This window comes from Rhinolophus ferrumequinum, chromosome 3 (genome assembly GCF_004115265.2).
Source record: "Rhinolophus ferrumequinum isolate MPI-CBG mRhiFer1 chromosome 3, mRhiFer1_v1.p, whole genome shotgun sequence".
NCBI lineage: Eukaryota > Metazoa > Chordata > Mammalia > Chiroptera > Rhinolophidae > Rhinolophus > Rhinolophus ferrumequinum.
In genome coordinates this window covers 9,638,675-9,656,447 of record NC_046286.1, presented here as the reverse complement: position 1 = coordinate 9,656,447, position 17,773 = coordinate 9,638,675, and the positions used below count along the sequence as shown (strand labels likewise).

Here is a 17,773-nt window from a genome sequence, read left to right as displayed (position 1 = left end):
AATTACACGTGTAAACATGTATAAATAAAAGAGAGGATTATTTTGTATGATTTCAAACTTCATCAATGGCATCTTTCTGCAACTTGCTTTTTCCACTAAACACTGTTTCTGAGATTATACCTCACTAGAACAGTCTATTCATTTCTTTTTCTACTGCATTCCATAGTATTCCATTGTATGTACATATCAAACTATTTAACCAGTCTTCTGGTTGATGACAGACATTTCTAGCTCTTAAAAACCATGTTATAATGAATATTCCTAAACTTATCGCCTTTTCACATGTATTAGTTTCTCTAGACTTACCTAGGAGTGAAATTGCTGGGTAACAGGGTGAGTGCATCTTAATTTTACTAGAGAGTACCAAATTGCTCTCCAAAGTGTTCATACCAACATAATTCTCACCATTAGTGAATGGTTTAGAGCCAAAGCTCTACATCCAACGTGATGAGTATAATTTTTTTGGCCAATCTGATGAGTATGAAATGGTGTCTCCCTGTGATTTCAACTTATGGTATCTTCCTGATTCCAAGTAACGTTAAACATGTTTTCATATGTTTATTATTCTATACCATCATTTTACAGTTAGAATTATATTTGCATGCTTTGTAAAACCAAAAGAATTTTCCTTTTAATTTATAGAAGTTGGAACAAGTTGGGTATTTCATCACTTCTTCACTGGAAAACTTGGAGAGGGAGGAAGAGCTGTGGATGGAAGCAGAGGGAAGACTTCCTTTTGCATATTGGCTTTTAAAATGAGTCATAACATTAGAGATGAAGCACTGAAAGCAGAAATTCCAACAATCCCTGAGTAATGTGGGGAATACATCTTGCAGACCTTGTCAACGTTGTCTAGAAAAAGTTCAGAATGTTTTCATTGTGCCCTTCGCCTGCAAGACACACAATTATGTGGATGTCACAAAGGGACTGAAGGAACCAGCGGAACCATTTGTCCATCTTCATACAGGAAGCACCATATATTTACCATCCCAACAGATGAAATCACTCCCCTAATAATAACAGATACCTGGAAGGAGATTCTGGAACGTCCTGACATTCCGAAACACTCTTAAATGGAATCTAAATTTCTCAACTTTGAACATCTCCATGGAAGAGTGTTCTTCACTTCTAGATGCTTCCTTGACAACACTGTTAATATTTTGAGGACTCATCTTAATGTCTCTTGTCACTGACACAAGGATGGATGAACTAGTTTGGAAACGCCTGAGGGCAGGGACCACATCTTATCCAACTTCAAAGTTCCAGGAGGCATCTGACTTAACGTTTCTTAAGGGAAGGAATTTCTTCCATACTAAGTCTGCTTTTCTGAGCTTTAAGAACAGAGTGATCAGAGAAATAATCAAATTATTTTGCTCAGGGTATAAAAGAAATCTAAACAATACCTCGGAACGCTTCTTTTCCACGAAGCCTTCCCTGACTTTCACTATCTCAAAATGATCTTTGCTCCTCTAACGATTGCATCAGCACCATACAGTAACTAGTATTCCATAAGAAAGCACATTATTTGGCAAATAATAATAATTAAGGTTTACTGAGTACATACCATGTCCCAAACATTGGCTTAAGGACAAGTGTTAATTTTGTCCTCATTTGAGGGTCGGTACTATTACTGTCACCATTTTACAGATAAGAAAACTGAGCCTCGGGGAGGATAAATACTTGCCCAAGGCTACAATTCTGGTAAGTGGTGGAATTTGAGTTTGGATCCCAGCAGTTTGACTCCAGAAACTGCTTTAGAAGCCACTATACTACATCAAAGCTCCTGCTGGACACACATAAGCCCTGCAACGCTCCTTGCTGTTGTTCTGGTGAAAATACAGCTGTGGGCTTAATGAGAAATTAATTATTCTTTGCATCCATATCTTTGACACCCACATCAAATCTCTACGGCCTTGAAGAATTTGCTGATTCCTTCCTTATTTATTAACGAAAGCTCCCAGTCCCATGGGCTTACCAGGTAGGCACTGTATGCCTCACTTTTAGAGACTGGAGGCCCCAGCAGGGGCGTGACTTTCGCTCACCAGGATTCATTCCCCAGGACCTGCCTCAGCACACAGCGTCTTACCCCTGTGCTTTTCAGAGAGTTGTTGAACCACAACCATTAATAGCTAAGCATTACACAGCACTTCGCAGAGTAACGAGCACTTCTCGTATCCCCTGCATCCTAGATTCATTTAACTCCGGTGCCACACGTATCACTGTCTTTTCCATTTTACACATGATTAAAACCGAGGCTCAGATATGCTTAATTGCTAAATCACTTATCTAAGGAAGTTCAGCTAATTAGTGGATGGCTGAAACTTCAACCTAGATCCTGACACCAAATCCCAAGATACAGTATCTTTTGCTGCTCATTAAGTGGATCCCTTTTAATCCCTGTCCTTTGCATGCATGCACACGTACACACACAACTGACTTTTCTTTCTGGACCAGCAGGATAGGAGTCAGATTGCACAAAACAAAAGAGGAAAGAATCTACACTAAGCTTGTTCTATGAACAATGAATGAGTGAATGTATGAATGAATGAGCATGGGGATAAATGCTATATACAGTCAACAAGGATTCCCTGAGTGCTAACTCAGTGTCTGTCACCTGATAGGGATGATAGGTGCCATCCCTATCACAGTGATTAAGGCACAGCCTAAGCCTAAAAAAGAAAGTCAGACCCTGGGTTAGTATAAACAGCGGAGACCGGAAGTCCATCTCATCAGGGCAAACTCCCGACAGACCGTGTTCTGAATGAGTTAAAAGGTACCCGGACAGCTCCACCAACAACCAGGAGAGCAATGCCTGCTCGGAGGGACGTGCAGGGGGTGAGTATATATCCAGTTTACCTGGGACAGTGCCAAAGTATGCCTGCGTCCCAGTGTCCTATCCTTTCAGTCTTGAAAGAGTCCTGGTTTAGACAGTAAATTACATGGTCACCCTTGCCTTCCAGGAAATTTATGACTTTCTCCAACAGCCCCTGGACAGGAAAACAATTTGGCTTCTCAAGGTCATTGAGTTGCCTTATTTCTGCTCTTTTTCACAGAGCTTCTTCTCACAGCCACCACCCCACAGCTGGCACAGGTTGTGGGGCACAGCCCCCACATCTGTGTCTGTGCTTCTATTCAGGGTTAGCCTTAATGACAAAACTATATGCCATCAGATCCAAAAATGCAGGAGCTTGAGATTCAAGCATATCTGTTTTATATTCTGACTCTGAACGTTTCTTCCTCTGTGATCTTAGGCAAGTCACTCAACCCCTGTGAACCTTAGTTTCCTCATCTGTCAGGGGGGAGGATAACACCCATCTCATCTCGTGGGATAGTTGTGAGGATCTGGTGAAGCAACGTAAGTGAAAACACCTAACACAATGCCTGGTATACAGGACAGGCCTCCCCCAGCAGGCTTTCTAGAACATGTGAGTTCTCAGATATAAAGAGCACGGAGGATATGCACACCTCAGAAACCCCAATCTACTAGTGAGAAAATGGAAAACACGGTACAAGCACTTCATGGAACCGTTCGGCAGTACCGCCCAATGATCCAACAATTCCGCTCCCAGGAACACACCAACACAGACATATTCATGTGTTCACCCAACGACAAGTACACAAATACTCACAGCAAGACGGTTCACAACAGCCCCCAACTTGGAAACCACCCATACACCCATCCCCACAAGGTGGATAAATAAAGTGTGTACAGTCACCTAATGGAATACGACATAACAATGAGGATAAACGTACATCAGCGCATCTTTACACAATTTTATGCTGAGCAAAACAAGCCAGACGCACACAAGTACACACCGCATGATTCCACGTATGTGAAGTTCAAGAACAGGTAAAATTAATCTGCAGTGTTAGGAGTCAGGATCCTGGAAGGGTAGGAGCCAGGGGGGGCACGAGGGGCTTCTCGGGGTGGGGAAGGCGGGGGGCTGTGGAGCGTTGTTTCTTGATCTAGAGGCTGCTTACACAGATGTGTTTGGTTTGTGAAAATCCGTTGGGCTATATGTTTCTAAACTGTGTGTTTTTCTGAATCATGTCAAACTTCAAAATTTAAAATAAAATAAAATTTTAAGTGGAAAACGTGTTTCTTTTTTTGGTAGAGAGTTGAACTGACTAAGTAGGCAACAGACACTCACTCAGCAAAAGGCAGTGGGATATTTTATTTAATAAATGCTGGTTGAGCCCCAGCTCTGCGCCAGGCACTGTACAAACAGAGTTTATGAGACTTGGTCCCTATTCTCCATCATCAGCTCCATCACCATCACCATCATCATCACTAACATTCGTTAGTGCTTACTATGTGCCAACGATGGTTTCAAGAACTTTCTTTTTTTTCTTTTTACCAAGTCATGCATCCACTTTTTCTTCATAACAACCTATTTTACAGATGAGGAAACTAAGGCACAGAGACATGAAGTAACTTGTGCAAGGCCACCCAACTAACAAAACGTGGAGCCAGAACCTGAACCCAGGGCTTGTGCTATGAACCACAGCCTTATACTCAGAACTCAGAAATCTGGTCTGTGTATCAACTCTGTCAGCCCCTGCTTCCGTTTAGGCAGCCACAGACTTCACTAACTTTACCTCTTCAGGGTAATGGTGATGGTAAATGATCAACTGTGTATCTCAGAAAGGCTGAAGCAGCTTCTAACTCTGTCTCTGGGCAGCTGCCAGTCCAGCGCCACGTGACCGGGAACGGACTGATAAATATATTGATGGAGAATTAAAAAAAGAAAAGAAGAGTTAAAATGGCTTGGCCCTTGTACTGCCCAAAGTCCACAGAAAGCCTGAATTTGCTTCCAACTAAATTCAAAGCTGCCCCTGGCACGGTGGAAACATTGATGGAACTCCCCACTGACCTGGAGTCACTCCCTTCTCTTGCTGCCAGGTCAGAGAATCTTGAGGCTGGGGGCTGTGGTGTCTGGGAGGAAGTGAGGGAGGGCGTGTTGACATCGACCCCTCGAATGTGTTCAGACGTTGAACTATAAGTCTAGATCCCTGAGAGTGGCACACAGCGTCTCCATCACGCAGGCAAGCTTTGCTTTGGCACTCAGGCAGGCGATCAGTGTACATAACCTGAAAGGTGGGATGTTCAACTCACAATGAATGCCAAAGACCGCCCATGCTTGGGACAAACTAGTAAGAAACAAACGCCCACAGGGACAAATCAGATCTGGCAGACACGTCACATCTGCAGGCATGAGGTGAATACCTATATAGGCAGGAAGGTGGCTTCCAGTAGGCCAGCAGGGTCCTCTGAGATCACCCCCTTTATACTGCAGAAGCAGCAGTAAGATGAAGAGGAATTCCCATCGGTCAGCTTGTCCAGCCCCCATCAAGAGGCAAGTGGGCAATAAAGCCATCCAGTCATGCTGGTACCCAGATATACCTACACCCCTCAGCCTAGCACGGGGAGCAGGGACAGGGTCAGAGGCAAATACAAACTTGGCAATAACAGTCAAAACATTTGCTCAGTCTTCCGATTATGACACAACTCTATTTGTAGAGAAATCAGTTGGGTCTCATCTAGAAAACACACACAATAGAGCACAAGAAAAAAAAAAAGTACACTTTTCTATATTCTACGATAGCCACCAAGGATTACCTAGACAGTAATGGACTCCTCCAAAACGATTTCATATAAAATAGTCACAATGCGTGGAACAGGCAGGGAGTACTAGGAAGGGCTCTTGGAATCGACCACCCGTGGGAGGGAGGGACGGGTCGGAGGCAGCGCTAGGCAAAGGGCTAAGTGTGGCTGCCATACAGCCTCGGCGAGGACCCCAGGGGAGCCCTGCAGCTGGGAGGCCCTTTAGAATTTCCCCTCATTGGGACAGAGGGTCCAGGCCTTCATCGCTCCCACCAGTCCTCGGTTGCAGGAGACTCAGGAGGGGAGCATGGGCAGGAGTGATGGTGGGCAAAGCAACCTTTGAGTTGAGGCAATTCCAAAGAGGAGAGACCACCGCCAGCACGGCCCACCCCTGGGAGTCAGTCCTGAGCGGGAGTCTGGGTAGCACAACCCAGTGTCCACCACTCAGGACTAGGACCCAGCCAGGCAGTCAGGGTGTAGAATCCACACACCCGCCTGATTTGCTCCGTCAGGACCGGTCTCCAATTTAATGGACCAGTCTTTGATGTTTCCTGTTGCATTTCCCACATTTTCAGTGATTGAAGAGACCCAAGGAAGGAAGGCTAAGTGTGATGAAAAGGGGGTGGAGGCCAGCCACAGGGCCTGATGCTCAAGAGCTTCTGTAGGGAACAAACGAGGGCCACACACAACATGTAGTCATACCCCAGGACGGTCAGCGAGCCTTGTACATGACCACCTGAGCCAAAGCAAAGCTTTCCTGGGTGATGAATGCTTGATATGTCAGACTCAGGGACCCAACCTGGTGATCAGCCAGGATGAACCACATGTAACAACTGACTGATGGAAAAGTAAACATCCCTACAAGAATGGCATGGTCTCAGATATACAGAGCTGGGTGTGTCTAAGCATAAAGAAATCAGAACAACAACAACAACAGCAAAACAAAAAAAGCTTGATCCCTTGTAGGGATGAACTTGACGCATAGTCAAGGGGAAGAAACGTATGCTGCAGAGTAGTGTGCCCAGTTAGATCCCATTTCAGTGAAAAACAAACACACAACAAGATCCTGCTCTACCTGTATACACACCTGTAGGTATTCGTATGAACGAAGAGAAAGATACGGGAGAACATAATTCTAGGCAATTAACGTTAACTACCAGGGGCGTAGAGATGTTATTCATTTTCCATTTATCTTTTTGTACCTCTGCGTGAGATTGAGTCACTTGTTTAAGCAAGGAAGAATTACTCTCGTAATCTGCAAAAATCAAATAAAGAACACATTTTTAAAAAATGATCGGCATATGGCCATGTGCGTAATGGGGACCTATATAAACATACGATTTCTCCCTCTCCTCCCTCTGCTCTTAGCAAGAAGCTCTTAATTGTCCATTGGGGGTTGGCGAAAAGGCATATTTCATTCAAGGCCGGGATTTTTCTGTGCCCTCCCCTTAATCATTAGAAGAGAACTTTATTTTAATTGTATTCCACACACAATATACATCTGCCACCAAAAATAAATCGACCACTAAAATCCATAACAATGATGGAACACATTCTGTAGTTAAATGGCAATTCTGTGAATTATCTGCTGCTTGCTATTATTCGTGACCATACTGCTCTCTATTACCACGCTAATGAAAGCTGACCAGAGCAAGCTAACTCCCAATTATCTTGGCACATATACATAAAAAGCCCAGAGAAGCCAAAACCCCACTTTCACCACATCTGCTGACAAGAAGTCAAAGAGTTGGTTTTAAATTTCTTCCATCTTTCCCTGTCCCTGGCTGCCCCCTAGGAGAGGTGTCCCAAAGGGCAGGAGCCACCACAAAGTGGAGGGATGAGGACACAAAGGGTCCACGCAAGTCTTTAAACTGGGTAGCTCTTCTCCATCTGGTTGGCTATAGGAATTCGTTCTTGCCATCCCATCAGCACCTGGGCAAGTCCTACTCTTCCTCAGGCGTTAACTCAGGTATCACTGCATTGAATCAAGGACCCAACTGACACTGTTTGGCTATCAGGTATGGACTCCACCATGCAGTTCGACTTTTATGAGCTTCAAAGACATAGAAGGCAAGATGGAGACTCGGGCCTTCCTTGATTGTAATGTAATGTTTTAACTGGTATGGCAGAGCTTTGTGCCAAGTTCATGGGAATAGGGAGGAAGGAGTGATTGGAGGGAACCTTAAAAGGGAGTTTGAGGGAGCAGGGCAAGCCTGGCAGGAAAAAGTGGACCAGGAAGATAAGGATTGGGGAAGAGGGTTTCAGTTAGAAAGAACTATGAACAAGGGTATAGAGGTAGGACCTGCCTGTGACTTGGGTCAGAGCAATAAAATCTAAGTTGACCCTTGAGGAAGGATGGGGATTGCTGGTCGACACCGCAGTCAGCCATACAGGGGCAAATCACTCACATCTGGGGGCCTGCCCTGGGGTGTAAAACACGACTCCCTTTACCTCAGAAGCCTCATAGCCGTTCTTCATTACACCAGCTTACCGCCTAATTTTTATTTCCCACCGCGTCCCTTATTCTGTGATACTGGGTTTAGACTTTGACTTTAATTTAGTTCGTTCTTATTCGATTTGGCCAATTGCAAGGAACAACAACCACCATCACAGCGAGAGTTAACATTTGTTGCCTGCTTACCCTAGGCCAAGGGCTGACAATCCTCGCAAATGTCCTGCGAGGGAGGTTTTATTTATTATCGTCCGTGCTTTTTCAGATGAGAAAACTGAGACTCGGAGACGTAAAATAATATGCCAAGTCTTACAACAGGAAAGTGGCAGAGCCAGGATTCAAATGCAGGTTTGTCTGATTCGAGAACCCATATACTTGACCACTGGGCAATAATAACTCTCCCTAACGTATAATTGTTCCGCTCTCGTCTGAGACCCAGAGCCGAAGCCATCCAACTTCTCCTGTTAAAGGGCCAGAGAGTAAATATTGTCAGCACTAGGAGCCACACAGTCTCTATTCCAACACTCAACTCGGCCCTTTTAGTGGGAAAGTGGCCATAGACAGCATATAAACAAATGGCATGGCTGCATTCCAATAAAACTTGACTTATATAACAAGGTGACAGGCTGGATTTGGCTGTTGAAATTGTTGGCTCCTAATCAATAGCAGTTTGTTCGTTCATTCATTTCCCAACGTTTATTGAGTGTCTACCTTGTGCCCAATACTATTCAAGGTTCTGGAGATACAAGGAAAATCACGCAAGTCCTCACGATCACGCAGCTTAAATGAAATGCTAGCGAAGTCTTGCCTGTTTGTTCTATCCGTGCCTGATACCCTGAGTCCCAAGGTGGGTACAGTACTTTTCACTCTCCCCTTGGACCCATGGCTCTCAACTTAGACTTCAGATTTTGGAAGCTTGTAGAACTCTCAATGCCTGGACCCCACTCTCCAGAGATCCCAATTTAAGTGGTCCAGGGTGAGCCCAGGTATTGATACAAGCTCCCCACCTGATTCTAATGTGTAGCCAAGGGCTGCAACCCACTTCTTGGATCCTCCTTCGTTTCCTGTTTCTTCCACTTACCTGTTGTGTGTATTAGGCTAAGTCTTTTAGCCCATAAAGTATGAGTCATGAAATGGGGATAATACCAATCTCACAGGATTGTTATGGTGATGAAATGAGGCCATGTGCTTTTCAAACTATAGAATGCTATACAAATGCAAGGTACTGTTGTCATGGCACCATTATTATTAGGTTTTAATGTTAGGTACGGCCCCAGTGGTTTCTCTGTCCAGTTTTGACCTTGACTCTGTAAACAAAAACAGTGCTTGGGAATTCTAAAACAAGCTCTATGGAGAGCTCACTAACAGCCCAGGTTTGTGGGTAAATGAGCGGGTGGCCTTTCCTTTATTCCAATAGAGGGTCACATGGGTCTGCCATTGTTTGGCATGGGGAGCGCTGATCTGTGCCCCACTTTTGTCTTAAAGGTTTCCATCTCCAGGCTCAGACAGCTGACCTTTGAGCACTGTTGTTAAGCCTCAAGTAAGCGGCTTCTTTACTTCGACTTATGGACAACTGTCCAAACCCATGTACTTTCATGAGCTTAGAACTAGAGAGGAGAAGTCCCTTAACATTTTGCTGAACGCTGAGCAGTTTGCTAGGTCCTTCATATATATCATTACATTTCATCTTCAAAACAACCCTGGGAGGTGAGAATAAGCATTGTTCTCATTTGTCAGATAAAGAAGAATTAGAGAGGTTGAACAACTTGTGACCCAGTTGTGCCAGAACTCAAACATGGGTTTACTCGGTTCTAGAACCATGGGGCATCCTACAAAGAACTGAGTTCCTCTTTGGCCAAGATTCAGAGAGATACCAAACTTCTTAAAGTTTATTTTCCCAGGTTTTTCTTTTTGGGGGGCGGGGAAGCCCCAGAAGGAAGCCCACGACACCTGCTAATGCCCACAGTTTGATAAGCCGTGCACAGCGCTAGCATGATACACAGGTCCAAAGAAAAGGCATCCCCCCCCCACCACCTCCGCAAAGCAATCTTGACGGCGCAGTTTTATAACCTCATAATGAAACAAAAAAACAAACAAACCAAAAAATGTGAGAAGAGAGTTGGAGAAACAGACACTGCCAGGAGTGAGGAATTCACTGACCCCCAATCTGGGTCATCTCAAGAGAAGTTGGCCACTGGCTGAGCCTCTTAAAAGCTGAAAAGTCATCCCAGGCCATGCTTCAAGAGCGAGCTTGAACAAAACAGAAACAAATGTGATCCTCAAAGTCTTAAATGTCAAATTGAAAGATAACTTAGAAGCTCTGAGATGGGCCAAGAGAACCTGCAGCTGCTCTCTCGAGCGTCAGATGCTCCTTCAGTCCTTGGACTACCCACTCCCCTAGACAATGTGTCAATCAGGGGGCAGCCACCCCACCCTACAACCACCACCAGAGAAGTTTATGGGGAGCTAAAGCTTCCATCCTTTACAACCCATCAGATTCTCCCCTTACTCTGACCTCAGTACCTTAGAGGAGCAGTGGCTGCCTAAACAACCTCTGACCTCAGGCTTGTTCTTCAAGACGCATCTGGTTCTTGTTCTTTCTGCCCCACCCCCACCAGACACATACAACCTGTTCTGCTGCCCTTCTCCTTCCCTAGAGAGCTCAAACACACAGGAGTGGTTTCCAGGGCAGATATCCAGGATGCCTGGAGCCGCCTCCCACCCCTCAGGATAATGGGCCAGGCAAGCTCCTGGATAATCCTCAAGAGCCACCTTTTCAGGAGGGAGGAAGTAAAGGTGACCAGAGCCGTAGAAACTCCATCCACTGGCTTTCAGTAATGGAAAACACCAAATTAGGTGGCGGCGAGGTCCTTTCTCCACACACACGCTCCTGATGGCTGACAACGCATCATGACAGGCCATTTATTACGAGTCTACAACATTCCTAGCTCTGTTTCAGTCCTTTTGCATAAGTATCATTTTTTAAAAAATAAACAAACAAAAAAACAAAACAAAACCTTGTGCGGTAAATACTATCCCCATTTTACAGATGAGGACACGCGAAGCTCATCTGTACAGGAATAAGTAATGTGTCCTCTCCCAGGGCAGTCTTTCCCTTGTGCAGGCTGCATTGGCAGTCCAGAGCTGAAGGACACAGGATCCCTGAACACAGAGGTTCTGGCTGTGGAGATCTAGAGGGTTATCTGCTATCAAAGCCAAGGACACCCTCCAAGTTGTTTTTCTGCCAGGTGTGTTTGCCCTTTGGCTCTTCAGGAGAGCTAGAGAATGCACCCTAAGTATTCCGATCTCAGAGATGGCTGAAGGTCTGGCCAGAGCTTGAGCTGATAGAAGGTGCAGTGAGAAAGCTTCAGCATCAGTCCAAGTTTCAGTGGCCTGGGAAGGTGTCCCCAGTCTCAAGTTGGTGAAATATCTCCCAGAGTGAACCCCAAAGGGCAAGGATTCCACTGGCCCTCTGGAGAAACCCACATGATGAAAAACTTGAAAGGCCAGTTCTCTCCCTAAGGAGCCCTGTGCTGGGACAAGCTGTTTCTGGGAGTCTACCTCCAATAGGTCCCCTCCATCCCTGGGTATTCAGCCTTCTGTTTGTAAACAGTGGGGATAAGCAAGAATATTTAAAATCGTTCCTTCTACTGGCTCCACTGAAACCAAAGAAGCAAGCCTCTGCCCGGCTGATTATTTCTGTGCCCTCCTGGCCACCGGCACTTAGGCTTACCCTCTCCTTCACCCCTGGACCCGAGGCTCTGCAGTGAGGGGGAGATTTTAACCTGTTTGGTGCCCAAAACTTTGGGGGCAGGAGGCTGGGAAAGGAGACTGGGGAGAGAATATGTTCCCAGAGAAAGCAGGAGTCTTTCAACCTCCCTCACCCTCACCAAAAGAAAAAACGGGCCTCCCTACCGGAACGAACGCCTGACTGTCTTGTAGGTTCTAACGCCCAGGAGAAGTTTCTCTCCTCTTTCTGTCCTGATGGGGGCACGAGTATTCCCTCAGCATCCCAGGATCTAGAGGAAAAGCTCTGAAAACTCAGCTAGGAGCTATGCGCCGGAGCGTGCAGCTACCAGGCAGCGGGACAATAACAGCACAGCCGTCTTTTTTTTAAAAGAAAGAAATGGGGGGGTCATACGCAGCTCCCAGCACAGATGAGAAATGGGCTGTATCTGCTTCCAGGACCCAAAGCCATGACTATCACAACACAGTCACAAACGCGTCAACATGTGCCTACACATGCATCTCACGGGAACCCAGCTACCCCGATTTACACACACGTGTTTACACTGCCATTAAAGTCATTTCCTTCTTCATTACCCTTAAGTGGAAGATGTACTCCTGAAGTTAAACGAGTCTATTTCTGACTTTGCTGTCTGCTCAGTCTATTATAGCATTTCCCTCGGGGTCAATTTGTATAATTTTTAAAATCCTTCCCAAATCTCCAACTTCCTGTGGATCCATTTCGATATCCAGATTTCCTCCTTGTCCCTTCATTCTCGCATTTTTCTAGGACACAGGGAGAGTCCAGTAATCTTCTTCCCACCCAAACATTGTAGGTTGGCTCTATTGCAAAATACAAAACCAGAGGACCGGGCTAGGACAAAGCTGAAAGGGCTCTCTTAGTGGTCACTGGTTTGTTGAACCCAGCTATTGACGTCCAGGGCCATGCATTGGGCAATCCAGGGCTGCTGGCCTGTGCCCCCCTCCCTCCCACTCTCAGGAGAGCACAATTCCCCCTCTGCATCCCAGAGAGAAACCATCCCCTCCATCAGCCAACTTCTCAGAGAAATCCAAGACGCTGACACCAAACTTGGAAAGGGGGAAACACACAACTTTAAGCTTTTCAAAGATGGGAAGTTGCTTTCTTTCCCATGTCGGCTTCAAGGAAAACCTCCGGGGCCTCTTTCCTAGAGAGGCGTGATTTTTCCTTTCCACCTTCCCAGGAACTTTGCAAATCTGCCACAGAACTGTGGAAAAGTGGCCAAAGCAGAGAGAGAAGAGTTAAATCAAGCCCAGACCTCAGCAATCTGTGTTCAATTTTGATAAAAATCTCTCTCCCTCTCCCCCACGTCCCCCCTTCCTCCACCCCACAGCTCAGACATGTCTCTTTATGTTATGAGCTTGCATCTTGTTTGGGGCACTGTGGTGCTCCCAGAGAACCCACCGTGGGCACATGTGGCCGACACATTCATGCCACTCCTGGGGCAGGACTGGATACCGAAATGCAGTGTCCCGGCCACCAACCACCTCCACCTCGTCTCCCTCATCCTCCTTACAATTACCTGCCTCCTGACCAGATGCTTCCTTCCACTTTAAGTCAGAGACCCGTGGCCTGGGGATGTCAGGGCCACCGCAGGGGACTGGCAGCAGCCACAGGTGCTGAGGTCCCAAAGTCAGGACCCCTTTCCCTGAGATGCGCCTTTCCTAGCCCAAAGTCTCCTGCCACTCACTGAGAGCAAGAACCTCCTGTTCCCCTGCCCTGCCTGATGGCCCCAGGCCAGGCGTGCAAGTGGGAGCTGGGGGCTGGTGAAGAGTTAAATCACCAGAATGAAGGCACAAACTAATCCTGGAAAAACCACCACCAAAAAGTTGTCAGTTTGGAGCTGGGGGGGGTACCGGTTATGTCTGTCCACTTATGACAACAAGGAATCAGATTTCAAAGCCACACACACACAAAAAAACATTTTAAAAAGTTTTCCAAAGACATTTCCTGTGTCCAGATGTGCTAATACCGACAGACACATACACACAAGCAAATCTCTCTCTCTCTCTCTCTCTCTCTCTCTCTCTCTCTCTCTCTCTCTCTCTCTCTCTCTCTCTCTCTCTCACACACACACACACACACACACACGCGCGCGCGCTCACATGCAGGCCCTGGGAGCCCACTCAGGGTCCGGTGGCTCCTGCAAACACTTTGGAGAAACAAAACAGGCAGCCTGTGGAGCCGCTGCCTTTCCAATCCCTTTTTAGCACTGTGAAGAAAGTAGGGGGGAGAAAAGTGGGGAAGTGCCGGCAGAAAGCCTCCCCAGCCCGGCCCCCACCCCCACGGACAGACGCGAAACAGAAGAGGCAGGTCAGCTGCACTTACTCCGAGGACCCCATGGCGGGCGCCGCTCCCTGCAGCCCGAACCCCGGCTGCGCGCTCGTGGCCGCTCTCAGGCTCCTCTCTCTGGACTCCGCTGTATTCAGAGAAACCAACGCCGCCTCCCCTCCCCTCCGGCCTCGCTCTCCCGCCCGCCCCGCTCTGACGTCAGGCGTCTTGGAGCGGGATATTTATGGCAAGGATACTCCGAATTTTCCCTAGGTAGAGTTCTGATTGCAGCTCCTTGGGATTTGTAATTTTCACACTTTCAGACAGAAAGGAGGGAAGGGAGGAAGGGCGAGCGCAGCCGGCAGGGCGAGGCAGACAATGAGGGTAGCTGTTTCCAACTTTGGCAAGGAGCCTTCTCAGGGCTCCCTCTGTTTTGGAAACATGGAAGGGTCAAGGAGGCAAGAGTGGCGACCTGGGCAGTAGGTTTCTCTTTGCTCTTCCAGGGGGCAACGGGCCGCAAAGACCTGGCCTGAGCCAGCTGCAGGGGTCAGGAGTGGTGAGAATGCCCTCTCCATCCCCAGTGTCCTACATGGGACAGTAAGTCCCAGGAAGGTGCTAGGGCAAGAAAGGAGATAAATCAGGCAGAACAGAACAGCTAATTAGAAGCCCTGGTCCACACCCTAACAACTTTTCCATTTCTTCTTTGGGAGTGTGTACGTGAAAAAAAAAAAAAAAAAGTTTATTTTTATAAAATTATGTTCCACACTCCCTGCCTCTGTATAGCTTTTCCAACTCAGTGCCAGTCAATTCATCTTACTTCACTGCTTATATACAGAGTTTGAGCAGCCATTTACAATAGCTCTTATTCATACTTTAAGAAATGACTTAAAATGTTTTTTTCCTTAGATGTGATTGTGATCCATCTCCTGGACTGGACTGGAAATTGCCTTAGTCAAGAGCAACTGCCTCCTCCATGATAGGCACCATCCTGACGGTAAGGTCTCTGTTTCCTCCACAATCCCAGGAGGGTGCAAGCAGTTGGCATCCACACTGGGTGATGACCTCTTGTAGCGTTTTCTAGGTGTTCAGGTCTGGATTCCGATGGTTGTCTGTTTCTCCACCTAGCTGAAGGGGCTTAGGGAAATGGCTTGGTTTAAGGGCCATCCTTCCAGAGTAGAGAAAAAGAGAATGTACTGCTTTATCCTTCGTAGTTCCCAAGGATTGGAGAAGGAACATGAAGATGACACACATGAGAAGCAAATTGCCTCCACAGCTAATAACAGAAGCGTGTAGGTATTCAACTCTGCATTAATAGAAGGGACACAGATAACTGCAGATCATCACTAAACTATCCCAGACTCAAGGGAACTTTCTGTTAGCCCAGATGGGGTGGGGGTGGGGGGTGCCTTAACCACAGTTACAGTGCAGCAGGGACTCAAGGACTTGGAATGTGTTTACCCCTTTGGCAGCAGCTGGTTAGGGCTGATTGCCAGAAGGGGCCAAGTCTTGGGGCTGGGCCTCTTGGTGGGGGACAGCCGAGATGTTTGGATCCAAGCCACAGGGCGCCCAGAGCCCTGCTGTTTGGTGACTGTCGGGTTGCCCTCCTGAGCGTCATACCCCACTGCCATGTCTTTCCTCTTCCTCACATCCAGGTCCCACTGACAAGGTGAGTTCTGCTTTGCTGTAGACAATGCAAATTGGCTTCCAAAAGCCATTGACAAACCCCTTCTCCTTTTCCTTCCTCAATGAAAAAACCGGAAATCCACAATATCCACCACCCCAGACTCCCTCGTAACTAGGGATACCTATGAAACCCAGTTCTGTCCTACATAAGGCAGGGGTCAGCCGCAAAAACTCTTTAAGGGAAGGTCAGATTCCGATGGCATGCCCCTTCAACCCTTCGACAGTCCCTATTTTCCCTTCCCCCATTTCTCCTCTCTGGGAACATGGAGATACTGCAGCCATCCTGCAACCTTGAGAACAAAAGCCACTCACTTAAGGATTGCGGAGCATGAAGGTAGAAAGAGCCCAGGTCCTACCTACATGACAGCCATAAGTTGCTGCACCTTCCTCTGGCTTCTTGTTAGGTGAGAAAAATAAACCACGTGTTTACGTTATTATAGTTGAGTCTTCTGTTGTTTACAGCAACATATAGTCCTACTTGATACACTCTTGTCAATCCACCAAAATATAATGTTAGGATAACTCCTGAGCATTAACTTACAGGTAGGACAGTGATTTTTTACATACCTTGCACTGGCATAATTCTTTTTAGTTTTCAAAGCCTATTTGTATATATTTTCCCTCAACCTCACAACTTTAGAAGATATCACTGTAACTTCCATATATATATATATGTGTGTGTATATATATATATATATACACACACATATATATATATATATATGAAAACAAGCCATATCTGATCAATGTTCTGCTCCAGATCGTAAATAAAGGAACTTGGACCCTAAGCTAGTTCCTCTGACTCCAATTCTGTGTATTTTCTGTAACATCTTTAATACCACAACAAAAAAGGGCTGATGAAGGACCCTTATTCCTACTAAGTTGGTGTGAATTCTGCTTAATTCAACCAGGATGAAGCAGATTGCAAGTAAATTCTGGAACTGGAAAGTGCCACAGGCTGCTTGGGAATTAAGTGCAGTCCACTACGTACCCGAATCCCCCTCATGTTTCAGCGACCCTCTGACATCCTACCTTGAATCCCTCTTTCTAAGGTCACTTGGTCTTTCTAAGGTAACTTGGTCTTTCAGATGAATCCAGTCTTGTCACTCTTCATTCTGGGGTCCTTCGAAAGGCTTAGACCACCACTTTCTCGAAGAACGTCCCTCTCTCAGGGAGGTCTTACCATCACTACCAGTTTCCTTGTGTGGTTTCTCTCCTGATTTCTCTTACCCCATCTAGATATTGATATTCCCCAGGCATCTGTCAGTAGCAGTCCTTTTCCTGAGTAGCACAGACTCTCTTCTTGTGATTTCATTCTCCTCTTGTGCATTCATTCAATTCTCATGAATTCCACCACAGACGCAATAACTGTCTGGGAAAGTCGACCATTGTCTCTACGTCCAAATCTATATTCTAACCACATTTCCTCTCAATTTTAATCCCACTTTTCCAACTGTTGTCTATATTGCCCAACAGATGGCAAATATTAAATAAATGTTATCTATTTGCAACTATTTTTGAAAAAAAAAGATGCAGAAAAGTTACTAAAGCATAAGAGCGTTTTATGACTAATTTCTAGTATCAGTAGCTGTGATGTGACCATCCTCCCTTGGAAATCACACCACAGGCCAATCTAATTGTCCACAATCATGAGGAAATGAAGTGGAATTTATAGAAATTAGCAGCCACGGACCAAATAGAAATGAAGAGGCAGACCTGATGAGAAATAGAATATCCTCATTAACTCATTTAGAATTAACTCATTAACTCATTCCAGGCAAAGTGAGAGAATGGAAGGAAATAAGATGAGGTGCGATAGGACCAGAGATTTGGAGGTGGTGGGTGGGGAGCACGAGGAGGAGAGGCACAGCCCAAGTGAGTCTGTGCAACAGAATATTCCAGGTCAGGGAGAGAAGAGGCTCCATCCCTGACCAGGTGAGCTTACTCAGGTTTGGTCGGCAAAGAAATAGGTGAAGCTCACGACACGTGTGGACCT

General features: G+C 46.2%; 1 protein-coding gene across 1 annotated transcript in view; it reads right to left on the bottom strand.

Annotated features, from left to right (window-relative positions):
* Positions 1 to 14,285, bottom strand: part of DAAM2 (dishevelled associated activator of morphogenesis 2) — a 104,456-nt gene extending 90,171 nt beyond the window's left edge. The window contains exon 1 of the mRNA XM_033102411.1: positions 14,152 to 14,285. The gene's annotated coding sequence lies outside the window, so the exon portion shown is untranslated. The remainder of the gene's footprint in view (positions 1 to 14,151) is intronic.
* Between the last annotated feature and the right edge of the window lie 3,488 nt (positions 14,286 to 17,773).